A 17,895-nucleotide genomic window follows, 5' to 3' on the forward strand; every position below is an offset into this window, starting at 1 on the left:
GCCGTACTATATCCTTTGGCCGGACTATTGGACTATGAAGATACTAAATTGAAGACTTCGTCTCGTGTCCGGATGGGACTCTACTTGGTGTGGAAGGCAAGCTAGGCAATACGGATATGGATATTTCCTTCTTTGTAACCGACCTTGTGTAACCCTAACCCTCTCCGGTGTCTATATAAACCAGAGGGTTTTGTCCGTAGGAAAACATACAATCATACCATAGGCTAGCTTCTATGGTTTAGCCTCTCTTGTAATACTCATATCATCAAGAATAAATCAAGCAGGACGTAGGGTTTTACCTCCATCAAGAGGGCCCGAACCTGGGTAAAACATCGTGTCCCCTGCCTCTTGTTACCATCCGCCTTAGAGGCATAGTTCGGGACCCCCTACCCGAGATCCGCCGGTTTTGACACCGACAATGATCATGATTGGGGTGATAATGCTTCTTATGATCATGAAAATTTATTTAAGCCTTGTGATGAATATGTTATTGACAATAATGTTTCAAATAATATTGAAAGTGGGTTTGGAAGAGTGTCAACTTTAGGTAAAAATAATCCCACATATTTGGAGAGTGTTCAATCTTATGAATTTTTTGATAAAAATGGGTTTGGAGAGGTCATGACTTTAGTTGATGTTAATCCCACTATACATCTTGGAAGATTATAAAACTTTTATGCATGTGGATCATGAAGAGAAAATTTATATGATATCTATATTGTTGAGTTTGATTGTGATCTTACATGTAATTATTATTAGAGAGGAAAATATGGTTGTCGAAATTTTCATGTTAGTAAATTACCTCTCGTTATGTTGATGTTGTCAATGTTTTTATTCCTCTGCTTTGCATATGCTAGATATTTATTGTCTTGATAATTTGTTTGCTTATAAAATGCCAACGGATAGGAAGTATGTTAGACTTAAACGTGTTTGTCACATGTTTTATTATTCTCTATTTGTGCTTCAATTCTTGTCTTCCATGTGAGCATCATCAAAATCTCAAAGACTACCTTAATGGTTATAAAGAAAGAGCTTGTTGGGAGACAACCCAATATTTATCTTTATGATTAATTCTGTCTTTGGTGTGCACACAATTATGATAATGTTATGGTTTTTTTGTGTTTTTAAATTAGTGTTTGTGCCAAATAAATCCTTTGGGATGATTTGGATGATAGTTGCTTTGATTCTGTGCAAAAACATAAAATTTTGTGTACAATAGCAGAACTGTTAAAATTTACTGGAGCGTGATAAAATTCTAATTTTTTCATATGATTAATATACTAATTTCCCATGTTTTCCTAACTTTTTAGAAGTTTTGGAGTTACATAAGTATTTTCATTGTTAGAATCATTACAGGCTGTTCTGTTTTTGACAGATTCTGTTTTGTTTGCGTTGTTTATCGGGGGGTATAAGCCATGGTGAAGTTAGAATAAAGTAGGTATAATTCAATGATAAAATATGAATGTGTTTACAACAGTACCTAAAGTAATGATTTGCTTTGTTATACTAACGGATCTCACGAAGGTTTTTGTTGAGTTTTGTGTGCTAAAGTTTCATGTTTTGAGTGAGATCATGATGGATGAAGGAATATGGAGTGACAAGATAAAATTCATAACCCGATGCACCCCAAGGTAATATTCAAGGACTCCCAAGCATCTAAGCTTGGGGATGCCCGGGAAGGTATCCCCTCTTTCTTCTACCAACTATCAGTAATATTACTTGGAGCTATTTTATTCAACACATGACATGAGTTTTTCTTGGAGCATCATGTATTATATGAGTCTTTGCTTTGTTTGCTTTTTAGTTTGTCACAATAATCTTTGTTGGACACCCATTTCTGAGATGGACACACATTATTTGTGATTTGTTAGAATACTCTATGTGCTTCACTTATACCTTTTGAGCTAGGCAGTTGCTCTAGTGCTTCACTTATATTTTTTAGACCACAGTGGTGGTTATACTTTAAAGAAATAGTTGCACTCTCATGCTTCACTTATATCTTTTTGAGAGTTGGTAAATAGTAATGCCAATTAGTACGGGTTATGAATTTCGTCGTAATATGGTAGGTATTCAAGAAGGATATAATAAAAACTTTCATGTAGATCATGAAATATGATAAGTTTTATTCCTTGCAATAGTTTTGCGATATAAAGGTGGTAATATGTGGGTTGTGCTAGTGAGTAATGGTGGTTTAGTAGGAACATTGGTATTAAGGTTTGTGATTCCCGAAGCATGCACATATTGTCTTTTGTTATGCTATATTATTGAGTGTCTTCCTTTGCATGAAGGTCGGGGGTGCGCGATGGTTAACTCCTACCAGCCTCCCCTCGTGGAGCATGCATAGTAGTACTTTGCTTCGAGGGCTTATAAACTTTTGCAATAAGTATGTGAGTTCTTTATGACTAATGTGAGTCCATGGATTATACGCACTCTCACCTTTCAGGAATTTTGTAGACTCTCTGGTACCGTACATTGCCCTTTCTCACCTTGAGATGTGGTGCGAACCTCACTGGTGCATCCAAACCCCATGATATGGTACGCTCTATGATACGTCTCGAACGTATCTATAATTTTTTATTGTTCCATGCTATTATATTACCTGTCTTGGGTATTCTATATGCATTATTATGCTATTTTATATGACTTTTGGGACTAACCTATTAACCTAGAGCCTAGTGCCAGTTTCTGTTTGTTCCTTGTTTTAGAGTTTCGCAGAAAAAGAATACCAAATGGAGTCCAAACGGAAGAAAACTTTTGTGATGATTTTTCTTGGACTAGAAGACACCCAAGAGACTTGGAGTGCAAGTCAGAAGAGCCATGGGGCGGCCACAAGGGTGGAGGGCGCGCCCAAGCGGGTGGGGCACACCCCCCAACCTTGTGGACCCCTCGATGGCCTCCTGACCTAGATCTTCCTCCTATATATACTCTTATACCCTGGAAACTTCCAGGGGAGCCACGAAACCACTTTTCCATCGCCGCAACCTTCTGTACCCGTGAGATCCCATCTTGGGGCCTTTTCCGGCATCCCGCCGGAGGGGGATTCGATAAATGGAGGGCTTCTACATCCACATCATTGCCTCTGCGATGAAGCATGAGTAGTTTACCATAGACCTAAAGGCCCATAGCTAGTAGCTAGATGGCTTCTTCTCTCTCTTTGATTCTCAATACCATGTTCTCCTTGATGTTCTTGGAGATCTATACGATGTAATACTCTTTTGCGGTGTGTTTGCCGAGATCCGATGAATGTGGATTTATGATTAGCTTGTCTATGAATATTATTTGAATCTGCTATGAATTCTTTTATGCATGATATGATATATTTGCATGTCTCTTCAAACTATCAATTTGGTTAGGCCAACTAGATTGGTTTTTCTTGCAATGGGAGAAGTGCTTAGCTATTGGGTTCAATCTTGCGGTCTCCTTTCCGAGTGATAGAAGGGGCAGCAAGGCACGTATTGCATTGTTGCCATTAAGGATAAAAAGATGGGGTTTTCATCATATTGTTTGAGTTAATTCCTCTCCATCATGTCATCTTGCTTAAGGTGTTACTCCGTTCTTGATGCCTAATAGTAGTAGATGCAGAATCATTTCGGTCTACTTGACATGGACATCATGCCTATATTCATGATCATTGCCTTAGATATCGTCATAACTTTGCACTTTTGTATCAATTGCTTGGCAGTAATTTGTTCACCCACTGTAATATCTTCTATCTTGAGAGAAGCCTCTAGTGAAACCTATGGCCCCCGAGTCTATTTTCCATCATATAAGTTTCCAATCTACAATTCTAGTTTCCTATTTACTTTCTTTTGCTATATATTACTTTTCGTTCCATAAACCAAAAAATACTAAAAATATTACTTTATTGTTTATCCATCTCTATCAGATCTCACTTTGCGAATAACCGTGAAGGGATTGACAACCCCTTTGTCGCATTGGTTGCAAGTTGGTGTTTGTTTGGGCACGTATTCGGTGGCTTGTCGCATTTTCTCCTACTGGATTGATACCTTGGTTCTCAAAACTGAGCGAAATACTTACGCTACTTTGCTGCATCACCCTTTCCTCTTCAAGTGAAAAACCAACACATGCTTAAGGGTTAGCAAGAAGGATTTCTGGCGCCGTTACTTGGGAGATCTACGCCAAGCCAAGACATACCAAGTACCACTCATAAACACTCATCCCTCGCATTACATTATTCGCCATTCGCCTCTCGTTTTCCTCTCCCCCAATTCTAAAATGATTTTAGAAAAGATTTGCCTTTTCTTTGCCCCTCTTTCGTTCGTCTTTTTCGTTTGCTTTTTGTGTGCTCGTGTGTTGGATTGCTTGCTTTGTCACGATGGCTCAAGATAATACCAAATTGTGTGACTTTTCCAATACCAAGAACAATGATTTTATTAGTACTCCGATTGCTCCCAATGCCGATTCAGAATCTTGTGAAATTAGTACCACTTTGCTGAATCTTGTTATGAAAGATCAATTTTCCGGCCTTCCCAATGAAGAGCCGCATCCCATCTTAATATTTTCGTTGATTTGTGTGATATGCAAAAGAAAAAAGATATGTATAATGATATTGTTAAGTTGAAGCTATTTCCGTTCTCGCTTAGGGATCGTGCTAAAACTTGGTTTTAATCTTTGCCTAAAAATAGTATTGATTCATGCAAACAAGTGTAAGGATGCTTTTATTTCCATGTATTTTCCTACCGCTAAGATCATCTCCCTTAGGAACGATATTATGAATTTTAAGCAACTTGATCATGAACATGTTGCACAATCTTGGGAGAGGATGAAATTGATGATTAGAAATTGCCCTACTCATGGTTTGAATTTCTGGATGATTATACAAAAAATTTATGCCGGATTGAATTTTGCTTCTAGAAATCTTTTAGATCCGGCCGCAGGAGGCACTTTTATGGAAGTTACTTTTGGAGAAGCTACGAAACTCCTAGATAATATTATGGTTAATTACTCTCAATGGCATACCGAAAGATATTCCACTAGTAAAAAAGTGCATGCAATTGAAGAGATTAATGTTTTGAGTGGAAAGATGGATGAGCTTATGAACGTATTAGCTAGCAAGAGTGCTCCTATGGATCCTAATGATATGCCTTTGTCTACTCTGATTGAAAACAATAATGAATCTATGGGTGTGAATTTTGTTGGTAGGAACAATTTTGGTAATAATGCGTATAGAGGTAATTTTAATCCTAGGCCGTTTCCTAGTAATTCCTCTAATAATTATGCTAATCCCTACAAAAATTCTTATGGAAATTATAATATTATGCCCTCTGATTTTGAGAATAGTGTTAAAGAATTTATTAGTTCACAAAAGAATTTCAATGCTTTGATTGAAGAAAAATTGCTTCAGATTGATGATTTGGCTAGGAACGTGGATATAATTTCTGTTGATGTTGATTCTTTGAAACTTAGAACTATTCCACCTAAGCATGATATCAATTATTCTCTCAAATCCATGATAATATCCATCGATGAGTGCAAAGAAAGAACCACTAAGATGCGTGCTAAGAAAGATTGGTCTATAAAAGCGTGTTCTTCTAGTTTTCGTGAAAATAATGATGAAGATCCTAAAGTGATTGATGTGACTCCTATTGAATATTTGTTTTCCAAAGTAAATCTTGATAAGTATGGGCCTGGAGATGAGTCAACTATAGTTAGAAGGCATCCCAATGATTCAGAGTTTTTAGATCTTGATGAAAAAAATTATAAAAGTGGGATTGGAGAGGTCAAAACTTTAGGTAGCAATGAACACACTCTTTTGGATTTCAAGGAATTTAATTATGATAATTGTTCTTTAATATATTTTATTCCTTGTTGTAATCCATGTTGAATTCTCCTCATGCTTATAATCAAAACAAAGCTTTTACTAAACCTATCGTTGATGCTATGAGGCAATCTTTTGAAGAAAAGCTTGCATTGGAAGTTTCTATCCCTAGAAAACTTTATGATGAGTGGGAACCTACTATTAAGATTAAAACTAAAGATTATGAGTGCTATGCTTTGTGTGATTTGGGTGCTAGTGTTTCTACAATTCCTAAAAATTTATGTGATGTGTTAGGTTTCCGTGAATTTGATGATTGTTCCTTAAATTTGCATCTTGTGGATTCCACTATTAATGAACCTATGGGAAGAACTAATGATGTTCTTATTGTTGCTAATAGGAATTATGTGCCCATAGATTTCATTGTTCTTGATATAGATTGCAATCCGACATGTCCTATTATTCTTGGTAGACCTTTCCTTAGAGCGATTGGTGCAATGATTGATATGAAAGAAGGAAACATTAGATTTCAATTTCCATTAAGGAAAGGCATGGAACACTTCCCCAAAAAGAAAACTAAATTGCCTTATGAATCTATTACGAGAGCCACTCATGGATTGCATGCCAAAGATGAGAACACTTAGATCTATTCGTGTTTTTATGCCTAGCTAGGGCCATTAAACAATATCGCTTGTTGGGAGGCAACCCAATTTTATTTTTGTTCTTTATTTTTAGGTCCTTTTTTGCAATAAAGTTTTCACCTAGCCTCTGGTTAGATGTGGTTTTGTGTTTTAATTAGTGTTTGTGCCAAGTAAGAACTTTGGGATAGCTTACAGTGATATTTTATTTGATCCTGCTCAAAAACAGAAACTTTTGCATCCAGGAGATTAGTTTTCATTTTTAACATAAGAGAGATAAAATACGGATTATTTTTGCAGATGATTAATAAACAAATTTTTAAGGACTTCCTAATTTATCAGGATTTTTGGAGGTACAGAAGTAGTCGAAATCTCCAGATTGCTACAGACTATTATGTTTTTAACATATTCTATTTTTCATGTGTTGTTTGCTTATTTTGATGCATCTATGTCTAGTATCAGGGGGTATGAATCATGGAAAAGTTGGAATATAGTATATAAATAATGAGTTCACAACAGTACCAAAAGTGGTGATTTATTTTCTTATACTAACGGAGCTTACGAGATTTTTTGTTGAAATTTTGTGTTGTGAAGTTTTCAAGTTTTGGGTAAGGATTTGATGGACTATGGAATAAGGAGTGGCAAGAGCTTAAGCTTGGGGATGGCCAAGGCACCCTAAGGTAATATTCAAGGATGTCAAAAAGCCTAAGCTTGGGGATGCCCCGGGAAGGCATCCCCTCTTTTATCTTCGTCTACTGGTAATTTTACTTGAGGCTATATTTTTATTCACCACATGATATGTGTTTGGAGCGTCTTGTATGATTTGAGTCTTTGATTTTTAGTTTTCCACAATCATCCTTGCTGTACACACCTTTTGGGAGATACATGGATGAATCGTGATTTATTAGAATACTCTATGTGCTTCACTTATATCTTTTGAGCTAGGCAATTTTGCTCTAGTGCTTCATTTATATCTTTTTAGAGCACGGCGGTGGTTTTATTTTGTAGAAATTTATGAACTCCCGTACTTCAATTATATTATTTTGAGAGTCTTTAGAACAGCATGGTAATTTTCTTTGGTTATAAAATTAGTCCTAATATGGTAGGCATCCAAGAGCGATATAATAAAAACTTTCATATAAAGTGCATTGAATATTGTGAGAAGTTTGATTCCTCATCATTGTTTTTTAGATATGAAGATGGCCATATTAGAGTCATGCTAGTAAGTAGTAGTGAATTTGAGAAATACTTGTGTTGAGGTTTGTGAGTCCCGTAGCATGCACGTATGGTCAACCGTTATGTAACGAAGTTGGAGCATGAGATGTTTTTTGATTGTCTTCCTTATGAGTGGCGATCAGGGACAAGCGATGGTCTTTTCCTACCAATCTATTCCCCTAGGAGTGCGTACTACTTTGTTTTGATGATTAATAGATATTTGCAATAAGTATGAGAGTTCTTTATGACTAATGTTGAGTCCATGGATTATACGCAGTCTCACCTTTCTGCCATTCCTAGCCTCTTTAGTACCGCGCAACTTCCTCCGATACCATAGACCCACCACATATCCTTCCTCGAAACAGCCACCATACCTACCTATTATGGCATTTCCATAGCCATTCCGAGATATATTGCCATGCAACTTTCCACCGTTCTGTTTATTATGACACGTTCCATCATTGTCATATTGCTTTGCATGATCATGTAGTTGACATCGTATTTGTGGCAAAGCCACTATTCATCATTTTTTATACATGTCACTCTTGATTCATTGCACATCCCGGTACACCGCCGAAGGCATTCACATAGAGTCATATTTTTGTTCTAGTATCGAGTTGTAATTCTTGAGTTGTAAGTAAATATAAGTCGGATGATTTTCATTATTAGAGCATTGTCCCATGTCAGGAAATAAAAAAAGGAGAAAAAGACCAAATAAAAAAAGAAGGTCCAAAAAAGAGAAAGAAAAAATGAGAAAAAAAGAGAGAAGACAATGTTACTATCCTTTTTGCCACACTTGTGCTTCAAAGTAGCACCATGATCTTCATGATAGAGAGTCTCATATGTTATCACTTCCATATACTAGTGGGAATTTTTCCTTATAAAACCTGGCTTGTATATTCCAACGATGGGCATCCTCAAATGCCCCAGGTCTTCATGAGCAAGCAAGTTGGATGCACACCCACTTAGTTTTCTTTTTGCGCTTTCATGAACTTATAGCTCTAGTGCATCTGTTGCATGGCAATCCCTACTCACTCACATTGATATCTATTAATGGGCATCTCCATAGCATGTTGATACACCTAGTTGATGTGAGACTGTCTCCTTCTTTTTTGTCTTCTCCACAACCACTGTCTATTCCACCTATAGTTCTATGTCCATGGCTCACGCTCATGTATTGTGTGAAAGTTGAAAAGGTTTGATAACATCAAAAGTATGAAACAATTGCTTGGCTTGTCATCGGGGTTGTGCATGATTTGAAAATTTGTGTGATGAAGATGGAGCATAGCCATACTATATGATTTTGTAGGGATAAGCTTTCTTTGGCAATGTTATTTTGAGAAGGCATGATTATTTTGTTAGTCTACTCGAAGTATTATTTTTTATGTCAATATTAAACTTTTGCTTTGAGTCTTACGGATCTGAACATTCATGCCACAATAAACAGAATTACATTGATAAATATGTTAGGTAGCATTCCACATCAAAATTGCTATTTTTATCATTTACCTACTTGAGGACGAGCAAGAATTGAGCTTGGGGATGGTTGATACGTCTCCAATGTATCTATAATTTTTGATTGTTCCATGCTATTGTATTATCTGTTTTGGATGTTTTATATGCATTAATATGCTATTTTATATGGTTTTTGGGACTAACCTATTAACATAGAGCCCAATGCCAGTTTCTGTTTTTTATGAGACCACTTTTCTACCACTTCAACCTTATGTCCCCGTGAGATCCCATATTGGGGCCTTTTCCGGCATTCTGCCGGAGGGGTACTCGATCACGGAGGGCTTGTACATCAACACCATTGCTTTTCCGATGAAGCGTGAGTCATTTACCACAGACCTACGGGTCCATAGCTAGTAGCTAGAGGCTTGTTCTCTCTATTTGATTCTCAATACCTTGTTCTCCTCGATGTTCTTGGAGATCTATTCGATGTAATACTAGTTTGAAGTGTGTTTGCCGAGATCCGATGAATTGTGGATTTATGATCGGCTTATCTATGATTATTATTTGAATCTCCTCTGAATTCTTTTATGCATGATTTGATATCTTTGCAAGTCTCTTCGAACTATCGATTTGGTTTGACCAACTAGATTGGTTTTTCTTGCAATGGGAGAAGTGCTTAGCTTTGGCTTCAATCTTGTGGTGTCCATTTCCAGTGACAATAGTGGCAGCAAGGCATGTATTGTATTGTTGCTATCGAGGATAAAAAAGATGGGGTTTTCATCATATGATCTGGGTTAATTCCTCTACATCAGGTCATCTTTCTTAAGGCATTACTCCATTCTTTATGAACTTAATACTCTAGATGCATGTTGGATAGCGGTCGATGTGTGGAGTAATAGTAGTAGATGCAGAATTGTTTCGGTCTACTTGGCATGGACGTGATGCCTATATTCATGATCATTGCCTTAGATATCGTCATAACTTTGCGCTTTTCTATCAATTGCTCAGCAATAATTTGTTCACCCACCGTAATATCTTCTATCATGAGAGAAGCCTCTAGTGAAACCTATGGCCCCCGGGTCTATTTTCCATCATATAAGTTTCCAATCTACTATTCTAGTTTCCTATTTACTTTCTTTTGCAATCTTTTACTTTCCGTTCCATAAACCAAAAATACCAAAAATATTACTTTACCGTTTATCCATCTATATCGGATCTCACTTTGCAAATAACCGTGAAGGGATTGACAACCCCTTTGTCGCGTTGGTTGCAAGTTGGTGTTTGTTTGTACATGTATTCGGTGGCTTATCGCGTTGTCTCCTACTGGATTGGTACCTTGGTTCTCAAAACTGAGGGCAATACTTATGCTACTTTGCTGCATCACCCTTTCCTCTTCAAGGGAAAAACCAATGCAAGCTCAAGAGGTAGCACTCTATCACACATAATCCTCCTTATATCTTCCTCAAAACAGCCACCATACCTACCTATTATGGCATTTCCATAGCGATTCTAAGATATATTGCCATGCAACTTCCACCGTTCCATTTTTATGACACGCACCATCATTGTCATATTGCTTTGCATGATCATATAAAGAACATGCGGTGCCCTGATGTTTGATTTTGGTAATTCATGACAATCTCTATGTACTAATGGTTGTCTTGAGTTATATTTGAAGGATTTGTCCATGGGAATTTCTTGAAGTCCATTTGTTGGTTTCAAGGAGTTTATATGTTGACCAATGTGCTATTCAAGGAATTATCCAAAGAGTGGTCATGTAGAAGACACGATACAAGGTTGATCAAGACTGAGTTAAGAGTGAATCAAGTTGATCAACACACAAAGCTTCCAAGATGTACCGAGAGGGATCAAATGATCCCATGGTATGGTAAGCATTGTCCATTACGCTTTGTTTACTAACCCATGATCTACATGTGAGTTCTATGTGGGGTTAGGTTTTTTCCATGGGTTTGCATCAAGAGGAAGATCTCATACAACCCATGGAGGATGACATCAAGTGGTGATCGTCATCAAAATTGCGGTGTTCAAGTTCAAGTGGAGCATCACGAAGAGATCATCCTTAAAGCTTGCCGTCCATTGTGGTGTCAATGGACTTGTGAAGATGTTCCAAAGAGTGGCTCACCCATAGTGGAGTATGGGGGAGCAATCAACTAGTATTCATCAAGCCAATGCAATCAAGAAAGGTGGTCCAACTTGAGGGTGTCAAGATCATCATCATCTAGCTCAAGTGGACTATGTGCAAGGCAAATGTTTGCCCTTGATAGGTTTTCTATTTTACCGGTCTCATGGTGGTAGTTCGGAGACCGGGTTATAGGATCGATTGTCGTACTATGAAGGGGGGCTCTCAATGTGTAGCTTGATCGTATCGGTCGTAGAGAGCTCTAACCATTGCATCATCTTTATTGATTTGTGTTTGGTTCTTCTGTTTGTGAGATTTGGAGCTTATGGCCATTTTCATGACAAGCTCGAGTTCGTCAAAAAACAGAGTTCACATGCATCTTGTATGATGTTTTCGATGTTGGGGTTTTTGCCGGTTCTCTTTGTGAGTCTTAGAGCTTATGGTCATCTTCATGACAAGCCCGAGTTCATCAAAAATGGAGTTCACATGCATCTTCTATGATGTTTTCGATGTTGGAGGTTATGCCGGTTCTTCTCTGTTGGATGTTTCATTCCTCTATATCTTATGCTGCTCGTCGTCATCTATCCAACAAGCTTGAGTTTGCTCAATTCGGAGGTCATTTGCAGAAGTTGTGGCAGTTCTGGTTTTCCTGGAGCATTTGTTTTGCTTGGAAGTGACATTAGGAGGCGCCATCAGTAGTACCGTTGCTCCAGAGCAGCAGTGCCGATGAAAGCCACAAGCGGTAGTACCGCTGTTTCAGAGTGGTAGTACCGCCCACGGCCACAGGCGGTAGTACGACTCCGGTTCCACGCTAGTACCGCCTCGATTCGAGACCTATGTGTCTCGTGTCGGGTTCAACGGTAGTAGCAACAGAAGTAGGAGTTGTAGTACCGCTTGTAAGCGGTAGTACCGCCCCTACTACTGCTACTACTGCCGCTCAATGGCCCTCCTCTTTGTTCCTTCTCCCTTACACGTTGTGCGAGGTCCCAGCGGTAGTACCGCTAGGCCGAGCGGCAGTACCGCTGTGGCTAGCGGTAGTACCGCTCACCGCGGGCTGATAATGGGGATAACAGTTGGATTTTCCCCTCCTATAAAAGGGGGTCTTCTTCCCCAATGAACCTTATCCTTTGAGCTCGCATTTGCCCCCCATTGTTGACCTTCTTTGAGCTTTCTATCTCCCAATACCTCCATGGATTCTTGCTAGTTTTGGGGAGAAAAGAGAGAGGAGATCTAGATCTATGTTTTCACCAATCACTTTCTCCTCTATGTGAGGGGAACCCTTTGGATCTAGTTCTTGGAGTACTTCGTGTTCTCTTCTTCGTTCTTCCTCTCATTTTCCTCCATAGCTTTTGTTGTTTTGGTGGGATTTGGGAGAGAAGGACTTGGGCACTCTGTGTGCCCTTGCCATTGCATTTGGTGCATCGGTTTGAGTTCTCCACGGTGATATGTGGAAGTTACAAGTTGAGAAGCTTATTAATCTTGGGTGCTTGGTACCCTTGAGCTTGTTCCTCTTGGGTGCTTGGGCGCCCTAGACGGTTGGTGGTGTTCAGAGCTCAATCATTGTGGTGTAAAGCTTTGGGCAAGGGTTGGGGTCTCCAATTAGGTTACGGAGATCGCCCCGAGCAATTTGACGGGTACCGGTGACCACCCCAAGGGTTGCCAAAGTGTACAGGTTCGGTGACCGCCCTCAAGGGTCCCTTAGTGTAATCACGACATCATGCATTGTGCGAGGGCATGAGGAGATTACGGTGGCCCTAGTGGCTTCTTGGGGAGCATTGTGCCTCCACACCGCTCGAAACTGAGATTAGCATCCGCAAGGGTGTGAACTTTGGGATACATCGTCGTCTCTCCGTGCCTCGGTTATCTCTTACCCGAGCCCTTTACTTATGCACTTCACTTTGTGATAGCCATTGTGTTTCATGTTATATATCTTTCTATCACTTAGTTGTTCATCTTGCTTAGCATAAGTTGTTGGTGCGCATAGGTGAGCCTAGTTGTTGTAGGTTTTGTGCTTGACAAATTAACCGCTAGGTTTATTCTGAATTTGTTCAAGCCTAAACCGTAATTATTTTAATGCGCCTATTCACCCCCCTTTAGGCGACATCCACGATCTTTCAATCATATAGCTAACATACTATTTGTGGCTCAGCCACCGTTCATCATTTTTATACATGTTATGCTAGATCATTGCACATCCTAGTACACTGCTAGAGGCACTCATATAGAGTCATATTTCGTTCCAGTATTGAGTTGTAATTTTTGAGTTGTAAGTAAATAGAAGTGTGATGATCATCATTATTCATTATTAGAGCATTGTCCCAAGTGAGGAAAAGATGATGGAGACTATGATTCCCCCACAAGTCGGGATGAGACTCCAGATGAAAAGAAAGGAAAAAAGAGGCCAAAAGAGCCCAAGAAAAAAGAGAGAAAGAAAACAATAAAAAGTGAGAGAAAAAGAGAGAAGGGACAATGTTACTATCCTTGCATAGAGAGAGTCTCCTATGCTTTCACTTTCATATAACTAGTGGGAATTTTTCATTATAGAACTTGACTTGCATATTCCAATGATGGGCTTCCTCAAATGCCAGAGGTATTTAAGAGCAAGCAAGTTGGATGCACACCCACTTAGTTTTCTTATTTTCTGAGCTTACATACACTAATAGCTCTTAGTGCGTCTGTTGCATGTCAATCCTTACTCCTTGCATTGACATCAATTGATGGACATCTCCATAGCCCATTGATTAGCCTCGTCAAAGTGAGACTTTTTCCTTTTTTCTCTTCTCTATATCATCTCTACCACCACACTCTATTCCACCCATAGTGCTATGTCCATGGCTTGCGCTCATGTATTGCGTGAGAGTTGAAAATGTTGAAGTGCATTAAAAAGTATGAACCAACTGCTTGGCTAACACCAGGGTAGTGCATGATTTATACTTTGTGTTAAGAAGATGGAGCATGACAAGGCCATATGATTTTGTAGGGATAATGTCCTTTTGCATTGATATTTTGAAATACATGATTGCTTGTTGGTATGCCTTATTATTATTGTTTTTATGTCAAACTATAGACTATTGCTTTGAATCATTCAGATCTTAATATTCATGCCACAAAAGAGAGATTACATGATGAACATAATAGGTAGCTTTCCCCATCCAAAATTATGTTTTTATCATTTACCTACTCGAGGACGAGCAGGAATTAAGCTTGGGGATGCTTGATATGTCTCCAATGCATTTATAATTTTTTATTGTTCCATGCTATTATAGTATCAACCTCGATGTTTTACATGCAATTATATATCATTTTTTAGACTAACCTATTAACCTAGTGCCGAGTGCTAGTTGTTGTTTTTTGCTTGTTTTTGGCTTTTTAGGAAATCAATATCAAACAGAGTCTAAACGGAGAAAAAGCTTTGGATTAATTTTTTCTGGCCCAGAAGAGAACCTAGAAGGTTCGGGAGAAGACCTAACAAGCCACGAGGGAGCGACAAGGTCGGGGGGCATGCCCCAAGGGGCCCCCCAGGACTGTGGGCCCCTCGTGGCACCTCTTGACCTAATTCCACCTCTATAAATTCTCAAATATACCCCTAACATCAGAGAGCCGCCCAAATACTTTTTCCGCCGCCGCAAGTTTCTGTTCTCGAGAGATCCCATATGGAGGCCTTCTCCGGTACTTTGCCGGGGGGAATCGACCATGGATGGGCTCTACATCAACCTTGCTTCCCTTCTGATAATGTGTGAGTAGTTTACAATAGACCTACATGATCATATCTAGTAGCTAGATGGCTTCTTCTCTCTCTTTGATCTTCAATACAATGTTCTCCTTGATGTTCTTGGAGATCTATTTGATGTAATCAATTTTTCGGTGTGTTTCTTGGGATCCAATGAATTGTGAGTTTATGATCAGATTATCCATGAATATTATTTGAGTCTTCTCTGAACTATTTTATGCATGATTATTATATCTTTGTATTTCTCTCTGATCTATTGATTTGGTATGGCCAACCAGATTGATTTTTCTTGCAATGGGAGAGGTGTTTTGGGATGGGTTCAATCATGCAATGATCTATATCCTAGAGACAGAAGGGGAGAAGACACGTATTTGTATTGTTGTCATTATGGCTACAATGATGGGGTTTATTCTTATTGATTGAGTTTACTTTGTCCACATCATGTCACCTTGCTTAAGGCATTACTCTGTTCTTTATGAACTTAATACTCTACATGCATGCTGAATAGCGGTCGATGTGTGGATTAACAGTAGTGGATGCAGGCAGGAGTCGGTCTACTTGTCTCGGGCGTGATGCCTATATACATGATCATTGCCTTGGATATCGTCATGATTATTCGCTTTTCTATCAATTGCCCAACAGTAATTTGTTTACCCACCGTATGTTACCTTCAACAGAGAAGCCTCTAGTGAAAACTATGGCCCCCGGGTCTAATTTTATTATATATTAAAATCCAAAAATACCTTGCTGCAATTTTATTTACTTTATTTCATTTTGTATTTTTTCTATATAATCTATCTATCACTACGAGATTTGATCCTTGCAGTTAACCGCTGAGTGATGGACAACCCCTTGTTCATGTTGGGTGCAAGTATTAGGTATTTTGTGTGTAGGTACTACTAAAGAGGTGTTGCATAGTTCTCCTACTGGATTGATAACCTTGGTTCTTACTTGAGGGAAATACTTATCTCTACTCTACTACATCATCCTCTCCACTTCGAGGAAATCCCAACGCAGCTCACAAGTAGCGGGATTCATGTGTACACACGCCCTCGAACCTTGATTTGGAATCTCACCATGATCTACACCGTAACACAGACCAAGATGAATTCGCCTTTGGTCAAATGCCGCTCGTTGTCAGTTGAAATTGATAACATGCGCGAGCTAACGAGTGGGTGCATTGCTGATAACCGCACGAGGGATTGTACGAGGACCAATGCATGCATGTGGCCCAAACATGTATGTATGAAATGGTTGTGTAATGTTTTAATTAACAAATTCACGACTTTGATGTGGCAAATGCCTCACAAATAAGTCAATCCCATAGGAAAGCTCATGACGCGTAGTGTACCGCTCCCCCCCACACACACACTGCACCACCACCGCCACTTCGAGGCATGTCAAACTTTTTCTGAAGTGAACATGTGAGTGATATGTCTCCAATGTATCTATTTTTTGATTTTTCCATGGTAATATAGTATCAATCTTGGATGCTTTATATAACATTTTGTGCTATTTTATATCATTTTCTTGGACTAACCTATTAACCCAGTGCCAAGTGCCAGTTGTTGTTTTCTGCTTGTTTTTGGTTTTCCAGGAAATTAGTACAAAACAGAGTCCAAATGCTATGAAACTTTTTGATGATTTTTTCTGGACCAGAGGGACCGTAGAAGCTTCGGGAGGAGACCAGAAGAGAAGCATGGAGACGATAAGGAAAAAAGAATGTGCCCTGATGCCTTGTGGGCTCCACGTGGCTCTCTCTGACCTAATTTCACCTCTATATATTCTCCAAAATCGGGAAACCAACGGATAGCCACCCAAACACTTTTTTCCATCGCCGCAAGTTTCTGTTCTTCTGTGATCCCATTTGGAGGCCTTTCCCGGTACTTTGCCAAAGGGGAATTGATTGTGAAGGGCTTCTACATCATCCTTGATGCCTTTCGATGAGGTGTGAGTAGTTCACCACAGACCTACGGGTCCATAGCTAGTAGCTATATGGCTTCTTCTCTCTCTTTGATCCTCAATACAATGTTCTCCTCGATGTTCTTGGAGTTCTATCCAATGTAATCTTCTTTTGTAGTGTGTTTGTTGGGATCCGGTGAATTGTGTGTTTATGATCAGATTATCCATGAATATTATTTGAGTCTTTTCTGAATTCTTTACGTATGCATGATTGTTATAGCATTTTATTTCTCTCTGATCTATCCATTTAGTTTGGCCAACTAGATTGATTTTTCTTGCAATGGGAGAGGTGCTTTGTGACGGGTTCAATCTTGCGGTGTTCCATCCCAGTGACATAAAGGGACATGACATGTATTTTTATTGTTGCCATTAAGGATAAAAATGTGGGGTGTATTCATAGTGCGTCAGTTTATGTTTTCTACATCATGTCATCTTTCTTAAGGTGCTACTCTTTTTTCATCAACTTAATACCCTACATGCATGCTAGATAGCGGCCGATGGGTGGATTAATAGTAGTAGATGCAAGAAGGAGTCGGTCTACTTGTCTCGTACGTGATTCCTCATGATAATAGCCTTGAATATCGTCATAACTATGCGCTTTTATTTCAATTGTCCGATAGTAATTTGTTCACCCACCGTATGTTATGTGCTCGAGAGAGAAGCCTCTAGTGAAAACTATGGCCCCCGGGTCTACTTTTATCATATACATAAACACAAAAATAACTTGCTGCACTTTTATTTATTTTATCTAGTTTTGCAATTTATCTATCCACCTACCACTACCAGATTTGATACTGGAAAATAACCATCGAGGGGATTGACAACCCCCTTTGTTTGTGTTGGGTGCAAGTATTTTATTTTATGTGTGAAGGTGCTGCTAACGAGGTTCTATGTGGTTCTCCTACTAGGTTGATAACCTTGGTTCTTAACTGAGGGAAACACTTAGCTCTATTGTACTGCTTCATGCTCTCCTCTTCGA

This window comes from Triticum aestivum, chromosome 7A, assembly GCF_018294505.1.
Source record: "Triticum aestivum cultivar Chinese Spring chromosome 7A, IWGSC CS RefSeq v2.1, whole genome shotgun sequence".
NCBI lineage: Eukaryota > Viridiplantae > Streptophyta > Magnoliopsida > Poales > Poaceae > Triticum > Triticum aestivum.